At 49.9% G+C, this 26,323-nt stretch overlaps 1 protein-coding gene across 4 annotated transcripts in view; it reads left to right on the forward strand.

Annotated features, from left to right (window-relative positions):
• Positions 1 to 17,838: 17,838 nt before the first annotated feature.
• Positions 17,839 to 26,323, forward strand: part of FLNA (filamin A) — an 82,305-nt gene continuing 73,820 nt past the window's right edge. For all 4 annotated transcript variants that reach the window (XM_077921119.1, XM_077921121.1, XM_077921120.1 and 1 more), the window contains exon 1: positions 17,839 to 17,989. The gene's annotated coding sequence lies outside the window, so the exon portion shown is untranslated. The remainder of the gene's footprint in view (positions 17,990 to 26,323) is intronic.

The raw sequence follows: 26,323 nt of genomic DNA on the forward strand, positions 1-26,323 counted from the left end.
TTGTTCACAGCTTCATAAACCAATAAGCCAGAGTTCCCAATTATGTCTGAACAGGAGAACTCTGGCTTAATGCCAGGCTCTGCAGGCAGAAGGTGGCAGGGGGCAAGTGAGGAATACATGGCTATTAACCATTGTTAGGTAATTTAGCTGGCGCATGCAGATGGAGCACTCCTGCTTTCCTCCCCTCCCTAAGGGAAACAACTTGGTTTTCTTGGTTTGTTTCTCCCAATGAGCCTTGGCTTCCTGACCATAGCTTGTTCAGAAGAAAAACCACAAGCGCTAGCTAGTCTGGATGCAATGCTAAGCAGGAGCTGCCCATCCAGTTTTGCCACCTCAGGTGAAATGGAAAGGTGCCCCCCCCCCCGCCAAAGGCTCACTTACTTGAGTCACATGGCAGCCGCATCCGGTGACATGTCGCCAGAAGCCACCACCATACAATCCCAGGGGCAGGGGGCACTGCCCCATGAGATTCTGCCACCAAGGTGGGCTGCTTCACTCAGCCTCATGGGCCCTGATGCCCAGTCAGTTGCTCCATGGTTTGTTTCTCACAGGAAGGAGCAACGCTGGAGTGCTCAGGCTGAGTGCAGTACAGTGGTGCCTCGCAAGACGAAAATAATCCGTTCCGCGAGTCTCTTCGTCTAGCGGTTTTTTCGTCTTGCGAAGCAACCCTATTAGCGGCTTAGCGGATTAGCGCTATTAGCGGTTTAGCAGCTATTAAAGGCTTAGTGGCTAAAAGGCTATTAGCGGCTTAGAAAAAGGGGGGGGAGCGGGGGAAAAATCACAAGACTCGCAAGACGTTTCCGTCTTACGAAGCAAGCCCATAGGGAAAATCGACTTGCGAAGCAACTCAAAAACGGAAAACCCTTTCGTCTAGCGGGTTTTTTGTCTTGCGAGGCATTCGTCTTGCGGGGCACCACTGTAGCTAATTTCACTGACCATAGCTAACGGCACCGGTTATAGAGAAATTCAGCCAGTATTCCTTGGAGACTAAACAATTCTGTAACTCCAGAGGATTTCATCTTAAGTTGGAAGAGGTCTTCCTAAGGCAGATTTCTCCATAAGGTAAATTATAGAACAGGTTTCCTCAACCGCGACCCTCCATATGTTTTGAGACTACAGTTCCCATCATCCCTGACCACTGGTCCTGCTAGCTAGGGATCATGGGAGTTATAGGCCAAAAACATCTGGAGGGCCAAGTTTGAGGAAGCCTGTTACAGAAGGTCAAATTTTCTCTTGTATTCTGAGGTAGTGAGAACTATCAATACACCATGGAAGAGCTTATTTTTATACCAAAATGTCAACGCTAATTCATATTTCTCATGTCACCATTCCTTCATTATTATTATTATTATTTTTAAAAGGCCAGCTCAATACTGGAGAGAGAAGTCTCTGAAAGCTACCAGAACTGCTTTGTTTCCTTGCCACAAAATAAATATGTTTATATATGACCTGTATTGCTACCAGAGAATTGAGGAAACTTGGTGCGGATTGAGGCTGATGGAAGTCATAGGGCAAAACATCTAGAGGGCACCAGGTTGGCAAAAGCTGGTGTAGATTAGCAGGAAAACTAATATGTCTCATTTCAAGCTTGTTTATATAGAATAGAAGCAGGGCTTTTTTTCCAGCCAGAACTCACCAGAACCCAGTTCCGGCACCTCTCAGGTGGGCGCCATTGCCATTGTAAGAGAACAAGGGAAGTGTTCATGGTGAGTTCCAGCACCTCTTTTTCTTGAAAAATAGCACTGAATAGAAGTGTTTCCATTTTCTGCCAATGATAAGATGAAACATCGTACATTCTCCTGACTGTTTTTAAGACTGTTCTCCGTTGCTTCCAAGGCAAGAGTGCTGCTCTATAAAGATCTCACTTCAAAGGTTTCCAAAATATCCTTTTCCCTGTTCACCATTAATGGTCATCAGCTTGTTGATAAAATCTGTTGAGTCATACACACAGGATTTGATGTTGGGTAGGAAAACCTTAAGTGGAGCACAGACTAAGGAGAGTAGCTCAAAGACTGAGCTGTTTGCTTGATGCAATTGGTTGTCCTGGAGGTAAAAAGCTAGTCCTACAAATCTTCAGTAAACCATCAGCAGTCCTTGGGTATTACGTTTATATAAAATTTGTATTGATGGATGGCTGTATTCTGTTGCCAAGTTGTTTTCCAAAAAATTATTCCAATCCTGGAGTGGACTAGACTCTCCTACCCACTAGCAGAGTAACTTCTTATGGCCAGCGAAACTTTCAGAAGTTGCCAGGGGACATATTTGTGCTGCTGTAAATCTGTGTGCATCTTCCTAGCAGTAGAAAATGTAACATATGAAGTGGCCCTTATACAAGTTCTTTTCCATGCTATCTTCAAAGCTAGATAATTGGACCAGCTTCACTTCACAAGACCCCCCCTTGGCCTTGCTAATGTGCTACTAGCTCACACCACTTATTTTATTTTATTTATTTGTTTAGCAACAGTCCCAGTAAGTAGTAGCTGTTATACACAGTTTCTGCTCATTCCAGATCTATAGTAGTTTAAAGCATTGAGCTCCCCTTTCCCCCTCACTGGGGAATTAAAAGTTGTATCAAGTGGGAAGCTGGTCATGGCAGTAGGTGGGAATCTCTGAACTCAGCACACTGGCATGGAGCTGGTGCAACTCTCGTTCTGTGAAGATGTGGCCAATCTGACCATAAATTGCAAAAGGGAGTGCAGTTGATCACCTTGTACGTAGCGGGTTCGACTGGATGACCTTTGGGGGTCCCTTCCAATTCTACAGTTCTATGAATTGCTCAGTCAGGAGGTAAGCCCTGCCTTGTGCTTGTATGCCCTATCCCCCCCCCCCCATATTCTGCCTGGGAAAATGAATGATGTCCATGTGCAAAGTGGATCCTTCTGAGCCTAACCTTTGGAGCCGTCCGAGATTCTGGCTGCCGCATGAGAAAATAAAAGGCCCAGACTGGAGCCTCCACTACACCAAGCAGAGGGAAAACTGGCTCCACTCAGCCACATTGTTTCTCCTGGTGACTTCTAGTGGGAAAGCAGGTCAAGTAAAACAATATATTCTAGACACAACTGAGCAGAAACTCTGGAAGAGTGAGCTTCAGCCGAAAACCTGAAAGGGGGACATTTTATCCCTAACACTCTAAACAGCGCCCATGGTGTTTATTCCCATATTACAGACATTCCAGCACTAGTTGGGGGTTGACTACTAAGCTGCAGGTGGGTATCTGTCTGCATTTCTGCATTAGATTTGTGGGAGCACTTTCAAATGCAGCAGGGTTGGGGTTAGGGATTTTGCCAAACATCCAGTGTGACGATGAGCTCTGGAGAACCCGAAAGCTTGCACACTGTTTTGTAAACATTTTGGTTTGTAGCTTTCCTGACAATGGTGTAGGAAGATTACAGGCACACTGTGTGTGTGTGTGTGTGTGTGTGTGTGTGTGTGTGTGTGTGTTGCCCAGAATTAAGTCCAGCTCACCAGTAGTCCCATAGCAAGCCATTCCTCCTTTCCTTTCTCAATACTTTAGGTCTCATCTGTGCACTGCCAAACTAGGTAATCCAGTGAAAGTAAATCTTCTCCTCCTCGCTGCAGCCAGATCCACACTTCAGCCTTGCTTACTGCCAGCAAGCGTCTTGCGTTTGGCTGAAAGATGGACTCAGCAAAATAGTGATGCAGCCCCAACCCCCCCCTCCCCTCTGTACTGTGTTCATAGAAAGGTTAATTTGATAATGCAAAAAACAACAAACACCCAACCCTCATCTTAATCAATGTCATTGTTACATGCAAATATACAATTTGAGATGCTTGTTGTTTTTTCTAAAGTCAATGATGTGTGGGGACAAAGCCAAATACAAACATTCAGAAGTGATAATCTGAGTACCATGGAGCAGTCAGTGGTTTCCCTCCACTACTATAGATCTTTAACAGCCACTATGGGGATCCTGTTACCTTCTAGAGGCTGTTGGGACGACATTTCACATGATCCTTAACTCTTGCTGATGCTGACTGGGGATGATGGGAGTCGACATCCATAAGCACCCGTTTTCCCTCCCTGTTGTTGGCATCCATTTGTCTCAAGAGACAACGCAATGCACCTTCTGGAGCGAAGAATCACAGCGCCTGCTGTGGCTGCAGAGACCGGTAGTTTGTAACTGCTATGTTAACAGCACAGTAGTGACCTCTTTGGGGGCACAGGCCTGAGCCGTGTGTATGGAGGTCCCCCTCTTGGCCTCACTGATGTGGTCCAAAGGAAAGCAGAGCAATACATTTGGCACCAGATTGGGACTCCTCTCCAAATCGGTGTAGGGTTTTTAAGCCTTTTCTTCTCCTGAAGATATCCTACAAGGCAGCAGAGCTTTAGGACCAGAGTTTTCCTTCTCCTGATGGGCTACCTTCTCAGGTTTACGAGCCCCACCTGCCCCTCACTTCCCTCTATAGCACGTGCAGAAACCGCCTTCTTGACCACTGATTGGACCAACTCTTGCTCTTGTCCGCTCAATCCACTGGAGCCTGTCTTCTCATGCAGGGGAAGTCCCTGACTCACCAAGAGTTTGGGACCCATCAGCTAGTTCAGCTGGCCAGTCAAAGCTGTTTCCCAGGGTGTGGCCGCTGTCACATGCCGGTGGCTTCTAGGAGCCACAGGTGAGAGCTTTGTGCAGGCTGGGGACCAAAGGTGGATAAACGACCCCAGAAGGAGCATGACGTTTCCCACACCAGAGGTTCGACCCCTCCCTTAACACCCCATGCAGCCCTCCCTGAGATCTACCTATCACATCAGATTGTGCTTCTGAGCTCTTCCATGGAAGTTGTCTCTGGAGCACAGCCTGCTTTATAGCGCAAGCAGTAGGAGTTTCATTTCTCTGACTAGGACAGCAGGGGGCACCAAGAGACCATGAGCAATGCTCTCGTGTAGCGTGTAGGTTAAAGTAGGCTGTGCCCCCAATCCTTCCATAGAGCTCAAGATGCCTGAGCCCCATTTCCTTCTTATTGCCCTATTCGTTCTTTCTTTTCCCCCTTACCTCCCTCGCCCCCCAAAGAAAAAATAGCCAAAAAAATCATGTGGAGGTTTCAGAAGCGAATGTTTCTTGATGTGCAATGTCTCCCTTAGCTGTTCATCTCAGCAAGTCTCTCCCATCCCACCCCCCAGAGCTCAGGAATGCAGGCCTTGAGCTGAGTCACCTTGGCTCAGTGTAAACACAGCCCCAAAGTGGAGTGGCTGCCTTATAGGGGAGAGATTCCAGTGCCCTCCCTGCCTGTCTCCCTCCCCCAGCCAGGAACAGGCCTCAACAAGCCTGGCTCCCAGCCCAGCCGCCCACCCCCATTCTGCCGCACTCTCCCCATGTCCTATCCAAGAGGAGAGGCGGCGGCGCCTGGCTTGCCGCTCTTCCTCCAGTTCACTGCAATCTTGGCAGACTCAAATGCTGCTGCCCCAGTAGCTTAGGGCTGCCTGCCTGCGCATGTGCTGTGTTTCAGGCAGCTGGTTCTACAAGGGCAGTTAAGGGCTATTAACCCCTTAGGGGGTGCACATGTCTTGTGCTGCTGCATGTCAGAGCTGCAGAGGGCCGTAGGCACGTCACGACGACAGCCCAAACGTGGGAACCTTCCTTATACTGAGCAAGATCGCGGTTCCATCTTGCTCAGTCTCTTCTATGTGTTGTAAATAAAAATATGCCCTTTTCCCTTATGGGGTATCCAAGAGCCCATATAGAGTCCTTACATAGGTTCCCTATTGGTAGGAGAAAATAACAGAGGCCAACCAGAGAATATTGAGAAGCAAAGCAGCTAGTAAGCTTGATCTTTATTGATCTGTTGCAACAGGGTACTCCCTCACACGCAGGAGAGGAGGAGGACCCAGAAAGATGGTGTGCAAGGCCTTATAAAGACTTTTGAAATTCCCATTCTCTAGATCAAGACCACCCCCAGAAACATTATGCATACATCACAGAAGGGGTGTAACCTAAGACCACCCCTCAGATACATCCCACCTACATCACAGAAATTTAAATATTGTTTTTCTCCTGTTGTTGTTTATCTCCTGTCTGGCAAGTTACTTGATTGGATTTCCTGGGGAGCCTGGCCATTCTTTTGTAGTGGTAAAATACTTATTTCCTGGGCCAGGTCACAAGCTCACACCTTATTCAAACAGACATATCCTTGAGACAGGATTTGTGAGGAAAGAGACAATGGGGAGGCTTTTCCAGTTTAACCTTGCAGAGAAAGGATTTGGTCAGTTTAGGAATCAAAATGGTTCCAGGTTGGTCTTCCTGTGTTGATCTATGTATGTGCAGTTATGAACATTACCATATATCTAAGACCATAAAATTCCTATCACATATGCAGCAGCTCTCCAGGAGACTTTCTTGGCACAGATGCTGGAGGGTTGCACATGGGCCCTTCTGCAGGCAAGGCATGTGTCCTGCCCCTGAGCGGCAGAATTGCTGCAAACGGCTCCCCTCTGCACACACTTCACCAGGGAACTCTTGGTGGTGAAGTTCCTTCCGCGCTGGGATCCTCGCAGAGAGCAAGAAAGGAAGTGTGTGTGTGTTGATTGACTGGCAGGCGGACAGGAGGAAGCTCATCCCTCTCTAACCACCAACTTTCCTTTCCTTTCGGAGCCAGAAGTCTTGCCTCTGGTCTTTCTGATAACACCATCCCTCCTGCAACTAGGAAAAAGAAGCCAGGAGGCCTGCAGGCCCACATCCACCCTGTTCTCATCCGCTCCTTTTTCCTTTTCCATGCCAAAGAATGAACCCAGGAGTCCTGGCTTGCAAATGCCCCCCCCCCCACTTCCCTTTAAGTGAGGAGACATGACCTCCTCACCCAGCTGGTATTTCTCAATGACGCTTAGGTCTATCTCCAGCTTCCCCCCCCCCCTTTTTTTTTCTTCATCCTTGCAAGGCCAGATTCCTGAGGGACTGAGGTAATGGGTGGGAGGGACTGGCTGCCCTGTTCACCCCCATCCTTGCTGTCATCATCTGGCAAGAAGCCAGGCCTGGTCTTGAGCATCCGGCTCGGCTCTCGGTTCCTCTGGGCTGCAGCCAACGCCCAGGCCTGCTGCAGAGCCTCCTGGCTGCTTCACGTCCTCGCAGTGGGGCAGAAGCAGTGGCAGAGGGGAAGGGCCCTCTGGGCACCCATCAGGCAGCCCCTTCGCATTTCCGCTTAGCTGCCGAGTCGGCAAGTTTACCCTTTTAAATTGCTTTTAAGAAGAAGGGTAGTTGTTGAACCTGCTTCAGTCAGCTCTCCCAGGATCCTTGGAGGAGCCCCCATCCTCCTCTTGCACTGGTTTCAGGATTTGCAGGGGGGCTGTGCCTGTGGGGAAGCAGGCCATCATCAGTGGGGCCCCTTAACTGGCAAGGTGAGCCTGAACTGGGAGTGCTCCAGAGTCCTCTGCCCAGATGACTCATGGAAGCTAGCCAAGCTGCACCGCATGCCAAATTGCTTTTCCCCTTAAAAAATAACAACTCTGCACCTTCCAACTCTCCGTCATGCGACTAAAGGTCAGCTTCATCATTTTCTGGAAATGTGCTGCTGCTCAGGAACATTGTCATCCTAGGCTTGTCGAGCTCCTTCACCTCCCCTTTTCCAGTGTTGCTCCCAGCTTCCCACCCTAGAGAGCTGAGCATGCATTATTCTCCCTCTAACTCATGGGTAGGCAACCTAAGGCCCGGGGGCCGGATGCAGCCCAATCGCCTTCTCAATCCAGCCCGCGGCGGTCTGGGAATCAGTGTGTTTTTACATGAGTAGAATGTGTCCTTTTATTTAAAACGCATTTCTGGGTTATTTGTGGGGCCTGCCTGGTGTTTTTACATGAGTAGAATGTGAGCTTTTATTTAAAATGCATCTCTGGGTTATTTGTGGGGCATAGGAATTCGTTCATCTCCCCCCCCCCAAAAAAAAAAATATATAGTCCAGCAGCCCACAAGGTCTGAGGGACAGTGGACCGGCCCCCTGCTGAATGTTTGCTGACCCCTGCCTAACCCCACTTACATGGTACAGTCACAGATATTGTGATGCACTTAGGTGATTTTAGGCTCTGGACAGGATGGTCTAAGGCAGCAGATGGGGGCTGAGCTATCTTTAGATGGTTCCTGTTCACTTCAAAGTGGGCTTAGCCTGTCCTGTGGAATTTGGGAGCCCTCCTTCCCATTATCCTGTGTGGGGCCCTGGAATCAACCCAAAAACCTTGCCTCGATGGCGCCACTGCCTAGAGAAATTTTATCTATTTATTGTTGCATGTAAATCCCACTTTTCCTCCAAGGCTTTCAAGGTGATATACATAAGTCTTTGTCCTCCCCACACTCCCCTTTGTCCTCACAACATCCTTGTGAGGTAGGTTAGGCAGAGAGAATGGGACAGCCCCAAGGTCACCCAGAGAGCTTCATGGCAGGGTGGGTGTGCGTTGAACCCTCATCACCCAGGCCCAGTTCTTCATAGAGTTGGAAGGGTCATCTAGTCTAACCCCCTGCAATGCGGGAATCTTTTGCCCAATGTGGGGCTTGAACCCACAGCCCTGAGATTAAGAATCTCATGCTCTGCTAACTGAGCTGGTCCTAGTTCAACACACTAACCACTACACCACATTGGTTCTGGTGCTCTTCCCTGTAAAGCCTCTGTCTGTTCACTTTGAGGGATGCCTGTTCAATGTCCCAGCAGACTATATAGCTGGTTACAGCAAACTGCTTCAAAAGCCAGTGTATGGCAGGCTCTTGCAATGTGAATAAAGAGCCACCTTTTCAGCTGCCCCCTGGGCTATTTACGTAACTGCAGTAGGATCGGTGGCTGCTGCCTCATGCTGACAGCTTGTAGGAGCCACAGGTGACAGCTGAGTGCAGGGTGGGAACCAAAGATGGACAAACAACCCCAGAAGCAGGTAAACCAGGTGAGGGGTCTCAAACCTTCATTGAGTAGGGACTTGTCTTGCATGCAGAGAGCAGACAAGACCAATAGTCGAACAGTCAAGAAGGCAGTTTCTAAACATGCTGTAGAAGGAAGTGATGGGCAGATGGGGCTTGTCCACCTGGGAAGGGAGTCCATCTAGGAGAAGGAAAACTCTGATCCTAAAGCTCTGCTGCCATGTGGGATAACTATGGGAGAAGAAAAGGCTAAGGAGCAAACCTTCCACAAATTCAGAGAGGAATCCCTAAGATGGTTGGATGGTGTCTTGTACCAGGGCTGCCATATGTTTGGGATTTCCCGGTTATGACAACATCTGCGTCCAGATTTTCACTTTTTGAAATATGGCAACGTTATTTGTATGCCTCCTTCTAGCAACTCCTGAAGCCAAGCTGGTGCCATACATATTGCTCTGCAGCGAGACCAAGAGGGGGTATTGTCATTTGGGCAGCCCAGGACCTCCACACACGTGGCCCAGGCTTATGCCCCAGGGAGGTCACTTCAGTGCTGCTAATGCAGTGATTTGACTTCATCCCCGGAGGCACATTCCATTGTCTCTCAAGCAGTGGCGTTACAGCATTTGCTGGTGCCAGGGGTGCAGAAGGCGAACAGAACCCACTGTGCCAGCCCAGACCTCAGTTCCAACCCTGCCAAATAGGAGTGCCCCCATGCCACTGGAGCCAAGCGGGGCTACGCTGCACCACCTGCCCACCTGCACAGGGAGAAGTCTGGCTGGCCGGCGCAGCCCGTAGTGGGTAAATTCCCTCCCTCCAACACTAGCCAGGCAGCCATTCAGCAAGGGGGCCACAGATGCAGCAGCAAAGCCAGTCTGGCCTCTGAGCACCAGGGCCCCGGGGCTCAGAGATGCCTGGTGGCAGGCAGGGCAGGACGGGGGTCCCTGCACGAGGGTGTCTGGTTCATGCCCCCTCATGCCCCTCTGCCTCCCCCAACACTACACCTCTGCTCTCAAGACAGGCCGATGCCAACCAATACCAAGTTTATCAGCACACCAGAAAAAGGCCACTGTCTGCTAATTGCTACAGCTGTTGCTCTGGTGGAAGGCACAACTAGACAATGTACCTATGGCAGGCGGGGAACAGCTTTCAGCAATTTGTAAATGTGGAAAAGCGAGGAGAGGAACTGAGTGATCTGCAGTGGGACAATAGAGGGTACACAAGAGTGTCCCTGTTTTCATCCAGGAAGTGCTGTGGGGAAGAGTGGGCCGTGCACTTTCTGCCGGCCGTGCCCTCCATCCCCAGCAGGCAGGTTAGTCCTCTGCCTTTCAATATGGCCATTGAAACCACGTCCCAGCCTTTGTGCAAAACTTCCACTAGCTCCTTCAGGGTATCAATAGATGGACATCCTGTCCGGACATGGGAGACCTGCTCACTGCTCTCTCTGAGCCTTGCTGTGAGATGTGTGCTCCAGAATCAGGGTGGGAGAACAGGAGAATGCACAACCCCCAAAGTGCAAAAACAAAGGATTGCAAAATAGCCAGGCATTTTGGGAGGGAGGGAGCCTTGCTGGTGGTTGTGCTACATTTTCCCAAGAGGGTTAATACTTCCACCCTGGAGACTGCACAGTTGCTGCTCCTTTCATTTGTCTAATGCCTCTTTGGCGATCTTCAAGCTGGTGGTCAACTGGCCATAGCTTAGCAGCAGAGCATCTGCTTTGTGTACAGAAGTCCCTGGACCCTGCCAGATCCCAGGAGCACTGGGAATGTCTCCTTTCTGAAACCCTGCCGGTCAGTATAGACCAGGGAGGGGGAACACCTGGCCCTCCATCCTGCCTGATCACCGGCCATGCTTTCTGGAGTGGGGCGGGGGGCAGGATGGAATCCAGCAACATCTAGCAGGCCACAGGTGTGATGCAGCAGCAGCAGCAGCAAAAAAAGTGAATGGTACTCTGGGCCAGGAGGCAAGGCTGGATGAAAAAGGTTCCTCACACCTGACCTGTACCTGAAGAGAGGTTCCTAAACTTGCTATTAACTCTTCTATTAGTCTTCTTTAAGAAGCAGCTTGCTTGAAAGCTGGCCTAGATATTGAGCAAATAATATTTACATTAGAGATAAAACTAAGTGACAAAATAACACATGGCATGAAATGAAAAATCCCGGTCCCAATGGCGGTTGCATTGCTGTTGGTGACAAGGACCCTGGCCCAGCGCAAGCGACAAGAGAGAGAAGGGGGAAGAAGCGACCTCCCTCACCCCCTCCCTCCCTCTCTCTCCCTGGTGCTCCTCCTCAGCTGCAAATCCACTGCCACTTGGCCCCCTCTGACACCCCAACCTGTTCTCTCCTCCTCCTCCATGCTCAAGTCTCTTGAGGTGGGAAGCCAAATGCAGAGAACCCACCTGCACAAAGGAGAGGGGAGGATTTGGGGTTATGAGAGTGTGTCCCCACCCCGACCTGTCCTTTATTTTGTTCAACCTGCCCCATATTTTGCATGACCAAAGGTGGCAACCTGAGCTGAGGCCCACTGCCCCAGAAGCACCTTCTGCCTCTCTGGTGTTGCTGATTGCACTTTTGAAAAATGTGTTTCCCCAGCAGCAAAACAGACCGGACCTGCCTGCCAGATTTACAGTTCTGGCCACCACTGGCTGCCTGGGGACCCTATCTGGACTGGATTCCCCCTGCATAGTTGTGGGGCTATATAGGGACCACATGGCTGCAATATTTGTGGATTTGCTGTTCCATTGCTCTGGGCTTACCTTGCTTCTCCCCCTCCTGCTGGTTTTCCTCTATTCTAGCTTGAGCAAACCCTTGCCTGGCTCTCTCTCTCTGGCAGCCATCAAGTGAGCAGGTAAGAAAGGGCAAGAAGGCAGGCTTAGTTCACTTTGTCTTTGGCAGGTGTGGAAGCCAGAAGGAACAGGGTCCAGGATGCTGGAAAGGAGAAATCCTCCAGAGGATACAAAGGGGTCTCCAGGGGATAACTTTGCAAAGGTGGAAGACTAGGAGGTTTAAAGGAGACACGGAGCAGCACAGAGCCTGGCAGTCTGGCACTATGGTGAGCTCTGCAGATTATGCTGAGAGAACCCAATTCTTGCAAGTCACCATACCAGGAGATAACATGGCACCTCTAGAAGCATTATTTCAGTCCTGTTATTGTCTGACTTATTTCACTTCCTCCTATGTTTCTTCCCTTATTTTGAATTAATTTCCTTTTCCTTGCAATTAAGCAAGACGTGTTCATTAAGCAAGACATAGAATGGGCAAGGGAACTGGGGAATTTTTAGGGCAGGGACAGTCCATGATTTAAAGCTCTGTGTCTGAGCACTCTTAAAAAATAAAAAATAAATTAACTACTACATTGTTGCAACGCGACACTCCAACTTTACGACATCTGTGCTGACTCTCAGATTTTGGGTTTGGTGAAATATATTCAACAAACAAATAACCCACTTAAATTGTGTAACCCAAATAGGGTCTACTCAACCCAAAGAATTTAAGCAATGTGGACTATAGTCACTTCTGGGGTCCCTCCAGAATTCGGGGACCTGGACCTAAAGCTTCATTAGTTTCATAGTAGATCTGCCTCGGCTGACATACCAACCAAGGACCAGTTCTGTCAGGAACCAGACCAGGCTGCCAGGAGGGTCTCAGCATACAAACACCTATTCCTCCTGAGATATTTCAATGCCATAGTTGGGGACGATCGTCATGCATGGGACACCTGCATAGACCACTTTGGTATTGGGAACGTGAACAGGAACGGACAAGGGCTGCTGGAGCTGTGCTCCTATCACAGCCTCTGCATCATGAACACATTCTACACAACAAGGAAAATGACAAGTGTCCTGGAGACATCCAAGGTCACCACTGGCACCAGCTAGATTTGATTATCACCAGGCAATCGGCGCTGAACTGTGTTCGCATCACACAGAGCTACCACCGCACTGACTGACACAGATCCCTCCCTGGCAGTGAGCAAGATCAATCTCCAGCCAAAGAGGACCCATAGTACCAGCCTCAAATCGATACTGCCGGAACAGTCACACCTGAACTGTGAACGCTTCTCTGAATCCATAGAACATGCTCTACTGAACTGCCCCAGATATCGCATCAAAGCAAGGTGGAACCACATCAAAGGGGCAACCTACAACACAGCTATGGCCAATGCTCAGGCATGCTGAAGACCAACAATATCTGGAGGACCACACAGGTTCCCTGTCTGCTTTAGCCAGATCCAGCCATGAGCCTGCAAGCAGCTGAAATAGTGACCAGCAATGCACAACATTACTATTCCTTCCATGGTCTTAGGAACCACAAAGATAGTGTCTGGGATACTTGCTAGGTGAAGCACAGGACTGGAATCCTAGTGTGACTTTTCTCCACTCAGAGAATTGCTCCCTCTTAAAAGACAAAGTCAGTCATTCAGATCCAACTCCGCTTCCTAAATTTCCCAGGTGTCCTCTGGATCTATAGAAAATGAATAGGAATTCTGGATTAGAAACTCACACTCTGCTGTATGGTGTTCATGGTTGTGAAAGGGTCCTTCCTCTCCCAGCCACCCTCAGACACATGCGGGGGCAGGGGGGGCTCTTTTCATCACTGTGAGGGGTTTTGTGCCGATTGAAACATAGGAAGCTCCCTCAGACCTCTGGTCCACTGGCAGGGTCTGAACTGACTTGTGCCTCTCCAGAGTTTTGGGTAGGAGCAGTGGCGTAGCGTGGAGGGTGCAGGGGGGGCCAGCTGCACCGGGCGCAACATCTGGGGTTAGGGCAAATCCATGGGTTAGGGGGCGCAAATCCACGGGTTAGGGGACGCAAATTACTTGCCTTGCCCCAGGTGCTGACAACCCACGCTACGCCACTGGGTAGGAGTCTCTCCCCGCCCTGCCTGGAGATGCCGGGGACTGAAGCTGGTACCTTCTGCACACAAATTAGATGCTTAGACCTTCCCCTAAGGACTTTGGGCTTCTCCTTCACAAATGGGATGTCCTTGGGTGTTTCCTCTCGCTCCCACCTCTAGTAAACACTGCGAAGTGTGAAGCAGGGAAGAGTCCCATTCATGGATGTAAACACCCTGAACGTCTCCAGGCCTTGGTGCACAAAGTATCATCACTGCTGCGCACCAGGACCTAGAGAGGCCTCAAATATTGCTTGATCTGCATCCGTCTCTATATGGCCCTGAACCCTCCAGTCTAGGGGCATCCAAAGTGGACTGGGAGGTTGCAGAAGTCTCCTAATCTTGGTTCAAAATCTAGATTTGTCAGGATTTGCTAGGATTTTTTTACACCATGTGAGTGCTCTGTGTAAACCAGATCAACATGCAAATCTGTCTAAGGGCTCACAGTTGGGTGTTTACTTACAGCTGAAGGAAGCATATGTCACAAGGAATCTGTTAGTCTTTGTACTGCCAAAAGACACTTTGCTGTTTTTACTTAGTGCTGGAAGACCCAGCAAGTTTACATTGTTTCCTAGTTGATATCTCAAAGAAAAGGCCGTTGCAGAGCAGAGCATCACTTACAGGCAGAAGTAGCTGAGCTGAGAGTCCTTTCCTAGGCAGCCTCATCCACTCACCCCCCACCCAGCACCCCCTATTCAAAGCAAAGGAACATCTAATCTCAGTATCGGTGTGAAACCAAGAGAAGCGGCCGTAGCTTAAACTGGAGTGCTTGCGTCAACCAGACCAAAAGGAAGTACTCTTGCTGAAGGGCGGCGTTAAAGTGGGTCAAGATTCCTCTTCTTTGAAAGCCTGCCAGTGTGAGAGCCTAAAATGTTCACAAAACTTCATTCCAGGTATGCAAATATGGTAATGTGGCAGCTGGAGGAATGCACCCCATTGCACTTCCTATGACTTTGTACCCTTGCACATATACATTCCATTAAACTGACTGGGTCACTTACTGAGCAACATCACGATTGGATTCAATTTTTGACTTAGCCACATATTTTTGCCTAGCTTTGGAAAAGTTTCTCTGGTTCATTTGCTTCGTTTGAGACATGGGCATTATTATCAATAAGAATGCTTCCACATGCTCCTCCATTTCAGCTGGTATGATGGCTTTGGGGCTGTGGGGGGGCATTTATGTGTATTAGAACCCCAGCACTGTTTCCTTTTTCAAGAAAAGAGCAACCGATTGGAGGAAGCAAATTGCTTGATTCACAATTTTCCTGCCCCACATCCTCCCCACAAGCAGCTTATTCCACTCTGTATTCCATATACATTTTTCAAAAAAGGATCTCAGGTTGGAGTGATGGAAGGGGCAGCTGCACCCGAGCCCTTGAAACCTGCTAGGGGGGAGAACCTGTGGCCCTCCAGGTCAGCATTTCTTAACTTGATGCCCCCCCTATGTTGCCAGACTCCAACTCCCCTCATCAGTGGCCATGCTGCAGTCTGAAATGTCTGATTGGGAAGCTGCTTCAGATGTGATGGACCCCAGCTCCCATCAGCTCCATCCAGCACAGGCAGCAGAACATCGGGAGAGCCAGAGTTGTCATTCTTGGAGTAGAGGGACCAATGCTCTGAGTCAGTAGGAGCAGCTCCACACTCTTGCTCTTGGTTGTCTTCGTCCAGTGTGCACACACCACTGAAGTATGCGTGTTTTATTCTACCTCTCTGTTGCAATGAGCTTAGGTGAGTTGAACATATAGGAGCAGGTCCAACACAACTCACCAAGTTCATTGTGACAAAGAGGTAGATTAAAGCAATATAAAGCATTTTGTCCATTAAGGCTGAAATGGATTTGTTGAAATCCATTGGATTTGTTCCTGAGTCACCATGGAGAGGGCCAGGCTGTAAAACTGCCATAGGCACAATCCTGGCACTCTGCAGAACGGCTGCAGAGTGCGTGCTGCATGGAGCCTCCTGTATCACATGTCATTTCCTGTGTGCCAATTTGTGCCTCTCCCCCAAATTTTATTAAATTTCAGAAATTTTAACAAATCAACTTTAATATGTATTTCCCTTAACGGTTTGACTTCCCATCTTTACCTCCATGATGTTTTTAATTCCTTTCTCTGCTGCATTATGTTGCACATATATATCCTACTTATTTCCTCTATTACAATTGTTGTCATTTCTCTTCTCCTACATATATTTTGAATCCTGCTCACGACTTCATTTGGCCACAATACTTCCTCAAATAGTCCAAATGGGGTCTCTACTTTTCATTAAAAGTTCATTGTTTTGATCTCTTACTCTTGCTGTCAATTTTGCCATTTCTGGCTAGTCCATTAGTTCTAAGATCCATTCTTCCTTGGTTGGAACTTCTTCCTTCCTTCCATTTCCGCACATATAGGATTCTGGCTGTTGCTGTTGTTGCGTACATAAATAATTTAATCATCCTCATATGAAGAGGATCCTGAGGTGTGGATAGTATATGGCAGTGAGACTACAGGCTGCCACGAGATGAGCCAGGCCCTCAGAAGAATGGCCCCCCAGAAAGCCAATCCTGGACACTTTGAAGGGTGACAGATTGGTAGATCTGGTCCTTGGGGCTCAACCCACCAGGAAGTTTTTCTAAGCAAAGGAGCAGATTCAAGAGGAGGCTGTTCCAAGAGAACTTCCCAATGGATTGTGCTTCATTTTACATAGGAAGCTTCCTATGTATCACCTCTCTCTGCCCTGCACTGAGTGTGCAGCTCAGGGCTCCGTGTTCCATATTGTACAAGCGTAAAACATGCATCTGTGCTGCGGACACACATGTGCACACACACAAGCTGCACCACACAAGTGCCCGCATAAACACCTAGGCAGACATGCCATAGAGCAGGCAAACACATCACATAGGAGCTCCAACGCATATAGGCTTGCTCAGCTGTAGACATACATCCACTCACTCAGGTGGGTAACAAACATCTGCCAATTTTTAAGTTGATAGGTTTGCCGATTTTTAGACATAGCTCTGGGTTCTTTGTATGTCATCTATTACAAATAAGTAATTATGTATTCTTATAACCCAGGCATGGCTAAACTTGGCCCTCCAGATGTTTTGGGACTACAATTTCCATCATCCCTGACCACTGGTCCTAATAGCTAGGGATGATGGGAGCTATAGTCCCAAAACATCTGGAGGGCCAAGTTTGGCCATGCCTGTTATAACCCTTGTCATTCTCTCTCTCAAGTCTTTTATCAGCCATGCCAGCCACTCAGCCATCCTGACTGCGGCCATTGGCAGCAGCAGCAGCTTATCACCCTCAACACCCAGACCTGCCATGCCTCACTTCCTGCCACTTCCTGCCCCCTCTGTCTCCGTTCCCTACCCCCGTGCCCCACGTCCCTCATGAGCTGACCCTCTTCCTTCCCCTTCTGTGCCCATGATTCATGCCCAGCCCATAGTGATGGGGCACAGAGTGGCACCATGACTAAGCGGAAAGATCCCTGGGTCAATGTGGGCATGGCCACGGGGGTTAAGGGGGCTTGCGGTGGTCTGCCTGGCATTTGGGGCGAAGGAGGTGGCCTAGAGGTGGGGGGTCATTTTGGGGCTTGAGGAGGCAAGTCCTATTGGCCCTCTGCCAATTGCCACAAGGAGGCTCTTCCTGTGTCCACAGGAGGCTTGTGCAGGAGGGCAGCCCTGTGAATTGTGCCCCTGGGGAGTGGGGCAGATCTGTCTGTTGTGCCCCCTACCACCCTTCAACCATGTCCAAAGCCCTGCAAACTTGACATAGCCGCTTTGCCTTGCTTGAGCCCCCCGCTCGCCAGTCCCCTTCCCCACATGGTGGCTGATGCCCCCTAGTGGAAGGAGGAGGATGCCCCTTCCGTGGCTGAGCTTCCCACGCCCCGCTTGCAGTGGAGGGCAAAGGGCCAACGACCGGCGCGCTCCCCGTGGGGCGCCCTCTAGAGGGGCAACCCTTGTGCCCCGGGGTGGACGTCGCTCTGCGCTCCCCCCGGGGGCGGCGCCTGGGTCCCTCCTCCTCCTGCTGCTCCCCCCATCTGCTGCCACCGGCCTCCCCCCGTCCCTCCTTCCTCCCGTCGACTCTGCTCTTTACCAATTAAGGCTTGCTGAGCCGCCCGCCCGCCCGGTGTCCTCCCCGCCGCCGCCCGCCGCCCGGCCATTCCGAGCCCAGCTCCGGCCCCAGACGCACGCACCGCCCCGTCCCGTCCCAGGCAGGCAGGAGCACCAGCCCGAGCCCTAAAGCCGGGCCGCCCGCCCGCCGGTCCGGAGAGGTGAGGTGGGCAAGAGGGAGCGGGCGCCGCCGGGGCTGGACGGGAAGGAGGAAGAGGGAAGGTGGACCAGGCGGGGAAAGGGAGGGAAGTCAGGCTGGGGATGCAGGAGGGAGGCCGGGAAGCGCAACGAGGAAGGAGACGTCGGCGGGATGCCTAAGCAGAGAAGAGCCGAGGCGGGGAGCCAGGAGGACACGCGGCGGAGGGACCCGCGTGCACGGCACGTCGGGATGCGGGAGCTGCGCGGAAGAGGGAGCAGGGGAGCGGGAGCGTCCGGAGAAGAAAGGGGTCCGCTGCTAAGCAGAAGAGCGGAAGGCGAGCGGGGTCTCGGGCCTTCCTCCCCTCGCAGCGCCCCCTCCTGGGCCCGGGTCCCACTCTCCATCGCCCCCTGGGTGGGCAACAGGGGGCCTCTTCGCGTGACCGACAGGGAGATGTGGAGGGCAAGGTCCTGGGTGGACCAGCGGCACGGAACCTCCCCACTCCCCTTCCAGCAGAACCATTTGCTCAGCTGGTTCCTGGGCATCATCCGGCCAGGGGCGAGGGATCTGTGCATCACGCATCAGGTACAACAGACACGAGATAAGTGGCCACCCGCGTGAACTCCTGCTCAGTGCAGAAGCGCGGTAACCCGCCCATTCAGCCGCACCCCCCGCACCCCGCTCGGCCGGGCGATGGACGCAATCGGTTTATTCAGGTGACTTGACCTGCACGCCCTGGTTAAACCCAGCAGCCTTTTCAGTTCAACTTGCTGCCAGCCTGGGTTGCATCTGTGTAGGTTTCGGCAGGCGGGCTGGGAGGACGAGTCTGGAGCTTGTAAGCCTGTGGTTCTTGCAGCACAGCCAGAGCCACCAAAATCTTTTTGCCTTTGATTAGTAGATCAGAAGATAACTAGCACTGGGGAAGGTTGGGAAGTGTCTTAGTAAGCAGGAATTCGAAACAGTCCCGCGCAGGTTCCGTGCGCCACCCTTAAAGTGCCCCCACTAGATAACAAGGGGCAGTCATGGCATCGCATATTACTCGGTTCTGCGCCCCCTAACATGAATCCTGCCCCTCCTAAAATAAATCCAGACTACGCCCATGGGCACAGTCTTCTCGGAAGCCCTGCAGTCTGTCGAAGTGGTGGCACCCCTGCCTATTTTAGTGAGGTGGGGGCAGGAGAATTTCCCCGCAGATTTTGTCCTCCGCGGGTGGGAACTTTGCTGGCTCTCACTCTGCTGTCCTTAAGGGGACCACCCCCAAATCCACCTTAGGGGGCTGCAGTGCATCGTTTCACAGTGAGGCTGATTCTCAGGGAGAAGAAGCCCCACATCTTAGCACCTCTTTAACCACATCTGATTCGGAATACAAAAGTGTGTCATCTGGTCTAAGCAATTTCTGGGTGTGCGCCTTCGTGGCTGATGGTGCTGCAAAATGCAGAAGTTTCTGGTCACTTTTTTCCTGTGTGATGGGGAATGTGCAATTATGGGCTCGTGATTGTGCCCCAGGTTGGTTTCTGACACCACTGAGTGTCAGCCACAACTGGGTGTGGCCGGTGAGAACAAGGGAGAAGAATACACATTAGAGCAAATTAGCTAGCCCTGAGCATCGTTTTAAACATCTTGTCATCTTCACAATCCTGGAAGCTGTATTACATTGCATTACATTGTTTGGAATTGAAATGTAATACATTGTACAGTATTATATTATTTATCCTTTCCCTAGCAAGTTCATGGTGGTGCACATGGTGTTATCCCATCCTATCCTCATAACAACCCTGCAAAGCAGACTAATCTGAAATGCAAAAGCTCATAGCTACACAGCGAGCTCTCTGGCTCAGTGGAGATTGGAACCCAAATTGCTGAGCTCTAAGGCTAACACGCTCCACCACACTGGCAAACGTGAATTTGTTTTTCCCCACCAACAATTTTAATGCATATTTTATTTAACTTATTGAATTTCTACACCACCCTCCATCCAAGGGTCACAGGGTGGTTTGCAGTATCAAAGCACAAAAATAAATAACATGGTAACAAACAAAAACAATAACCTCCATACATAGTTTAAATGTTATTATAATTAAATATATTATTTCAGGAGTCAAGTGGCAATTCTAATGGTCATTAGTGACTGTAAGCATTTAATCGGGAGAAGGTGATATTTATTCTGGATGAATTAACAAAAAGTCGTAAGGGTGTGATTTTGTGCCTATCGTATGAATGCAGCCTCACTTAATCCTTGTTCACCACCCGTGTGTCAATACAATTGTGGTAATTAAAGAGTACGGCCCCCACCCCTAGTTCTCAGCGCATACAGGCGCTTGCTCAAGATAATGTAAGGCAAAAACCAGCATGACCTTATGCTGTTTATGCAGAAATAAATCCCACTTTATTCTATTAGGATTATTCCTGGGCATACCATAGGATGGCCTTACAGTAACCATGTGTACTTGGAATTAAAACCTTCTGTACTCATTGGAACTTACTCCCAGGTAAATGGGATTAGGATTGCAGTCAAGCAGTCTGCAATCCTATATTGATTTACATGGAAATAAGCCTCATTAAACTTGTCTGATGATTAGACAAGTATAGGATTGCATTATTAAAAGTCCCTGAAAAGTCATTAACTATTCCTATATGTTCACAATTAAAGAAGGACTTTCCTCCTTCTTAAAATGCACAATTAAGGGTAGAAGCCACATTACAAATCATGGCTATGCAACCTGAAGGGGGTGATATAATCTCAGCTAATTAATCCACAAAACAGCCATTGGACACCTGGGGCCCTCCAGATGTCTTGAACTACAACTCCCTTCGGCTCCAGGTAGCAGGGCTGATGGAAATTGCAGTCCAAAGCAACTGGGGGGGGGGGGTGCAGGTGAGTGAAGGCTGGCATAAAAGCTTGTGTGAGCCCGTCAAGGGGTTCCGATGTGCTTTAGAATTGTGAATATAGTACAAGTATTGTTATTGCAGATTACCCTGGAAAGAATGAGTATCATTTGGTGTGTACATTCCAAAAGTATATTGCATCAGAAAGAAGGGGTGAGGCTGGGCAGGTGGAATAATATAGGCAGGGTTGGTGGTGGGGATGGGCACAAGGGATGAGAATGTAAAAACCTAGGACTCTGTTCTAGACCAAGTGGCCCATCCTTCCTATGCCAATCCCAAATGCTATAAGGATGTCCCTAAGATCCCTTTTAGGGACGCGGGTGGCGCTGTGGGTTAAACCACAGAGCCTAGGGCTTGCCAATCAGAAGGTCGGTGATTCGAATCCCCGCGACGGGGTGAGCTCCCGTTGCTCGGTCCCTGCTCCTGCCAACCTAGCAGTTCAAAAGCACGAAGTGCATGTAGATAAATAGGCACCTCTCTGGCGGGAAGGTAAACGGCGTTTCCGTGCGTGCTCTGGTTCGCCAGAAGCAGCTTAGTCATGCTGGCCAGATGACCTGGAAGCTGTATGCCGGCTCCCTCAGCCAGTAAAGCGAGATAAGCACCGCAACCCCAGAGTCGTCCACGACTGGACCTAATGGTCAGGGGTCCCTTTACCTTTAAGATTCCTTCTAGGACGTATAATGTGTTCTGAATTACGCTGCCCTAGGAAAGTCCTGGGAATGAGGAAGGATGAAAAGATATGTCCTCAATGCTGGTTTGCTTTGTGACATGTTAAAGCATCGCTGAATACATTAAAAAAAATAAGAAAAAGGAAGACCCTGCATGTCTTTTGGCAACTACAGTCCCACTTGCACAGAATCCCTGGTGATGTCCTCAAGGTACAGCTTAGAAGCCTTCCTGTCCCATAGCTCCATCTGTGTGCATGTGCAAGAGAGAGGGGCAGAGAGGAAGAGCCACTGTGTCTTGGTTAGTATGTCAAGCGAGGGCCAAGGAGCCCCAGGTTCAATGCCTCACTAAGCTTACTAGATGATCCACTGCCTCTCAGCACTGCCTCTTCCTAGGCCCAAATCCTGTTTCTGAAGTGACCAACCAGATGCCTCTGGGAACGGCCACAAACATCCTCCTGGAGGTTATATTGCATGAGCCTCACCAAAATGAACAGGAGCAGAGCAGGAGTGCGGTTTGTTTTGCTGTCCTTCACGGCATCCCAAACCTACTGCCTCACTTGGCCTCACTCTGGGGGCTGCCCCTCTGGCAGAGAGAGCCTGAGGCATTTTGGTGCCTGAGGGCAGGAAAGCCAAACAGAACTCACCAGGAAATGCAATCATAAGAACACCCGTTGACATGTTGCTGCTGTTTAATGGACTGTCCCCCTCACAAGCCACCTGAGGCAGCTGGCTCAGATTACCTCACGACAGACCCACTTTTCCTGCCACGCTGCCCTAGGCTGAATGGCTGAGTGAAAGGCGGCTCTTGCTGTGCGCTAAGCTGAGCCTGTGCCCGCTTTTGGCACGCCATCGCAACTGCTCAGAAACTGGCCGAGCCCCTGGTGGCTGGGCGACAGGTGGGAAATGGCCAGCTTTTACACAGGCAGCTCAGAGCTTGCAGCTGTGTGGGAGAAAGTCTGTCCTGGAGGCACTAAAAGAAGCATGGCCGTCATGGCCATCAGCGGTTGTGTGAATGGGCTTTTGGTCTCACCGGTGTCAGGAAAAATGAGCAAACAGGTGGGACATCCCCAACCTTTGATTGCCATGTGGTGTAGTGGTTAGAGTGTCGGACTAGAACCTAGGAGACCAGGACTCAAAACATGCACACTCCCAATCAGCCCTGAAGCTCATCGGGTGACTTTGAGCCAGTCCCTGCCTCTCAGCCTTGTAGGGTTGTGGTGGTGATAAAATGGGAGGGGAAGAGCCAGGTACACCACCTTAAGCTTATTGGAGGAAAGATGGGATAGGAAGGCAATAAATATTCCCAGTGCTGCATCCTTCATTTAGCCCAGAGCTCCCCTCAACTACGCTGCTTCACACACAATTGGGGTTGTTAAATATTTGGGGTGGAGGGGATGACAGGGCAGACCATCGCTTTCTCGCCCTTTCAAAGCATGTCCATGAGGAAAGTGAGGATTGCTAAACCTGGTGAGGAGAGCAGAATGGGGGTGGGGTGGGGGTGGGATGACTCTTATTCCAGATTAGGTCATGCAGAGTAAAAGGAGTTGTTGTTTTTTCGAACACCAGCTCCAAGAACACGGCCCACCACCCTTGCTCCAGCCTTAATTTCTTACAGCTTGGGCTCCCCCTTGCTCTGCTACACACTTGCACTGCCCCCACCCCAACCAAGCCATAGCCTTCTTGCACCCCCCATCCCCAGTGCTCCTTCCTCAGCTGACTGACACCCTTCTGCCCTGATTCGCAGCCCACTGCAATATCCCTTTCCCCCAGGGCCCTGGGGAGGGTCTGGCTGGTTATTTTAAAAACCCAAAGAAATGAAACTCTCCAAATAAGGGGAAAATATGAAGCCAGGTCCCTAGGCTGGGAGTTCTTCTGTGTTGCTTGAAGGAGGAGCAGCAGTGGGGGGAAGAGGGGGGAGGGGAGGGGGGAGCTGGGAAGGGAGTCAAGAGGGCCACCTATCGATAGAACCTCGGAACTGCATGCATCTCTTTTACTAAGCACCCCCCACCCCACCCTGCCAAGCCTTTTCCATAGAGCAGGGGTCAGCAAACTTGTTCAGCAGGGGCCCGGTCTACTGTCCCTCAGACCTTGTGGGGGCCCAGACTATATTTTGAGGGGGGGGGATGAATGAATTCCTATACCCACAAATAACCCAGAGATGCATTTTAAATAAAAGGACACATTCTACTCATGTAAAAACACGCCAATTCCCGGACTGTCCGCGGGCCAGATTGAGAAGGTGATTGGGCCGGATCCGGCCCCTGGGCCTTAGTTTGCCTACCCATGCCATAGAGGGACTTACCTGCTCAGTGGATTGCCATAAGGGAGATGAAAGGCATTCCTTAAAGCTTATTTTCTGCACCACAAGGAAAATGATTTCTCAAAATGAGTGCTCACCAAAGAAGCTCTATAAATCAGGACTGATGAGTAGTGACTGCTTGGGTGGGGTAGGATCCATAATATACTTTACAGAAGTGTCTTTGGTTCCTCTTCTTGCTGATCCGTCTGTGTGTGTGTGTTTGCCCAGCTTGTATTTGCACGAGTGCCTTGGAAGCTCAATGAGCTCTTGAAACCACGTAGTCAAAGTCTCTTCCATGATCAGCCAAGAGCAATTCATTAAGAATTAGCATCCTGTACCAAATCTGGGTGTCCTATGGTCATCTCAGCTCCACAAGCAACCCAATCTCTTGCACTACTTTTAAGGGTTCCAAAGAGGCGGTGTGCACGATCCAAGAGGGCCCATGACACACACACACACACACACACACACTCTCTCTCTCTCTCTCTCTCTCACACACACACACACCCTTGCAATGTTGTGGCGGGTGCTAGAGCTCAACCCATGAAACCTGTGCAGATACCGTCAAGGGCTGAGCCCACTGGCATAGCCAAGGGGGGACAGAGGGCAGTTGCCTCCCCCCCAAGATCCACAAAATTATTGAGAAGCATTGAAAGTATTGTGTTAACTGAGTTTCTGCCCCACCTAGCAGAAGCCTGCCCCCTGTAATGCTTTCTCTTTGGAGATATATTTACCCATGATTTTCCAAAGAAAGCTCAACAACTGCGGGGGGCGCAATCTCCTAAAAAATGTTCAACAACTTTGGCTCCGCCCCCCCCCCAAATCCTGGCTATGCCCATGGCTGAGCCTGAACGTTATCTCTGTGGCTGGAGTGCATATCTCAGATTGTGCAGCGGGGGGCACAGCTGCTTAGGGCAGCAAGATGCCCCCTGGCTGGCCAAAGGCGGTGGCTGAACCACAGTCTAGAGCTGCCTTCCCTTGGAGGTAGGCCAGAGCCCTTGCATGAGCATATTTTAGGGTCCAGTTGCATGAACCCTTTGGCACCAGTTGCCAGTGGGAAAAGCCTCGCTTGTGTTGATTCTTAAATACATCACTCAGCAAACAAACTGCTGGTCATCATTGGTAAGCATGTTAAAGAATCAACTTTCCCTTTTTGAACGTCTGTGATGGCAACACCAGGTGTTGAGTGTGCTCACGACGACTGCAGAAGCCTGAGCTTAGGTGGGACTGCAGACTTAATGGTGAATTTGGGGTGCTATTATGGGGCTGGGGAGCGGTGTGGAAGACAGACAGCAAACTGCACACAAGTAGCCCTGTTCACTTCAGTGGGGGCTGATGTAGGGAGGCTTTCTGGAGGACTGTGCCTCATGTTGATTGGTAGGATGGGGAGCTAGAAGCATTGCCATGTCAAGCACCAAAATCCTGGGGTGGCCCACGGACTGGCCTGCAAGAAGCCAATGGTGACTAAAAGCTAACTTGGACAAAATGTTTCCTGTTGCTACCAAGTTCTGAAAGTGTTTGGTGAATGGATGTTTCTGTTCATATCTACCGGTACTTGTTCTTCACTAACATATTCTTACTTCCTCTGGGACTCCAGGATAGAACAGGATTTCAGGAATTTAAGATTTTATTTCCTTATGAAAGCTCCCAAGACCTGAAAAAATGAACTGTAGATTTGGAGGAGGGGCTGTACTGGTGAAGGAGCTGGGATATGTAGATAAGCACAGTCTTGATTCTCAAAGGCTTCTATGGGACCAAGTAAATAGGTGGCAATATGGGACATAGATGAGAAGGGAACTCACCTGCTTCAGGTGAGTTATTCAGGGTGTGGGTAGGAGGGAGCAGGTTTAGCCTCTAACGCAGTTTCATCCCTGAGTGTACCCTGTTACTTTCTCCCCAGATACTAATAAGAGCAAGTAAAGCACTGCATTTTGGCATTAAGGGGGGCAAAGATAGAGATCCTTCGGGGTGCAATGACCAGAGACTTGCCCCATTCCTCCATTTGCCACAACAACAGAAACTTTGCTGGTAAATGAAACTGCTTTGCAAGCCTCTAAGTGGCTGATGCCAAAAATGCCCTGATAGAACTGTCTCTCCCAGCCACCCAACACCAACAGAAAAGGCACTGACCTGCTCACCATGACTGGGGTGTATTACTGAGAATCATTCTGAGAACTTTAGCGTATGTACTTGCACATGTATACACAGCAAACAGACAACCACCCGCTATAGCAACTTACAGATAAAATTCACACACACAGTCCCATATACAGTATGCATACCCAGAATATGGATATAAATGATTGTGTGCATGAAAAGAATTAATTCCCTCCAGTACCAATGCATGGCAGTTTCCATTGTGAGTGGTGCACATTTGTTTAAATGGTGAGGCTTTCCAACCATGAACACACAGTATGGGATCCCAATCTTTTTCTGATCACTGTTTTCATGTTGCAAGGACAACATTTGTTTAAATAATTGCATACTAGCTCATAGCTAAAAGTGC

The sequence above is a fragment of the Podarcis muralis genome, chromosome 17 (genome assembly GCF_964188315.1).
Source record: "Podarcis muralis chromosome 17, rPodMur119.hap1.1, whole genome shotgun sequence".
Classification (NCBI taxonomy): domain Eukaryota; kingdom Metazoa; phylum Chordata; class Lepidosauria; order Squamata; family Lacertidae; genus Podarcis; species Podarcis muralis.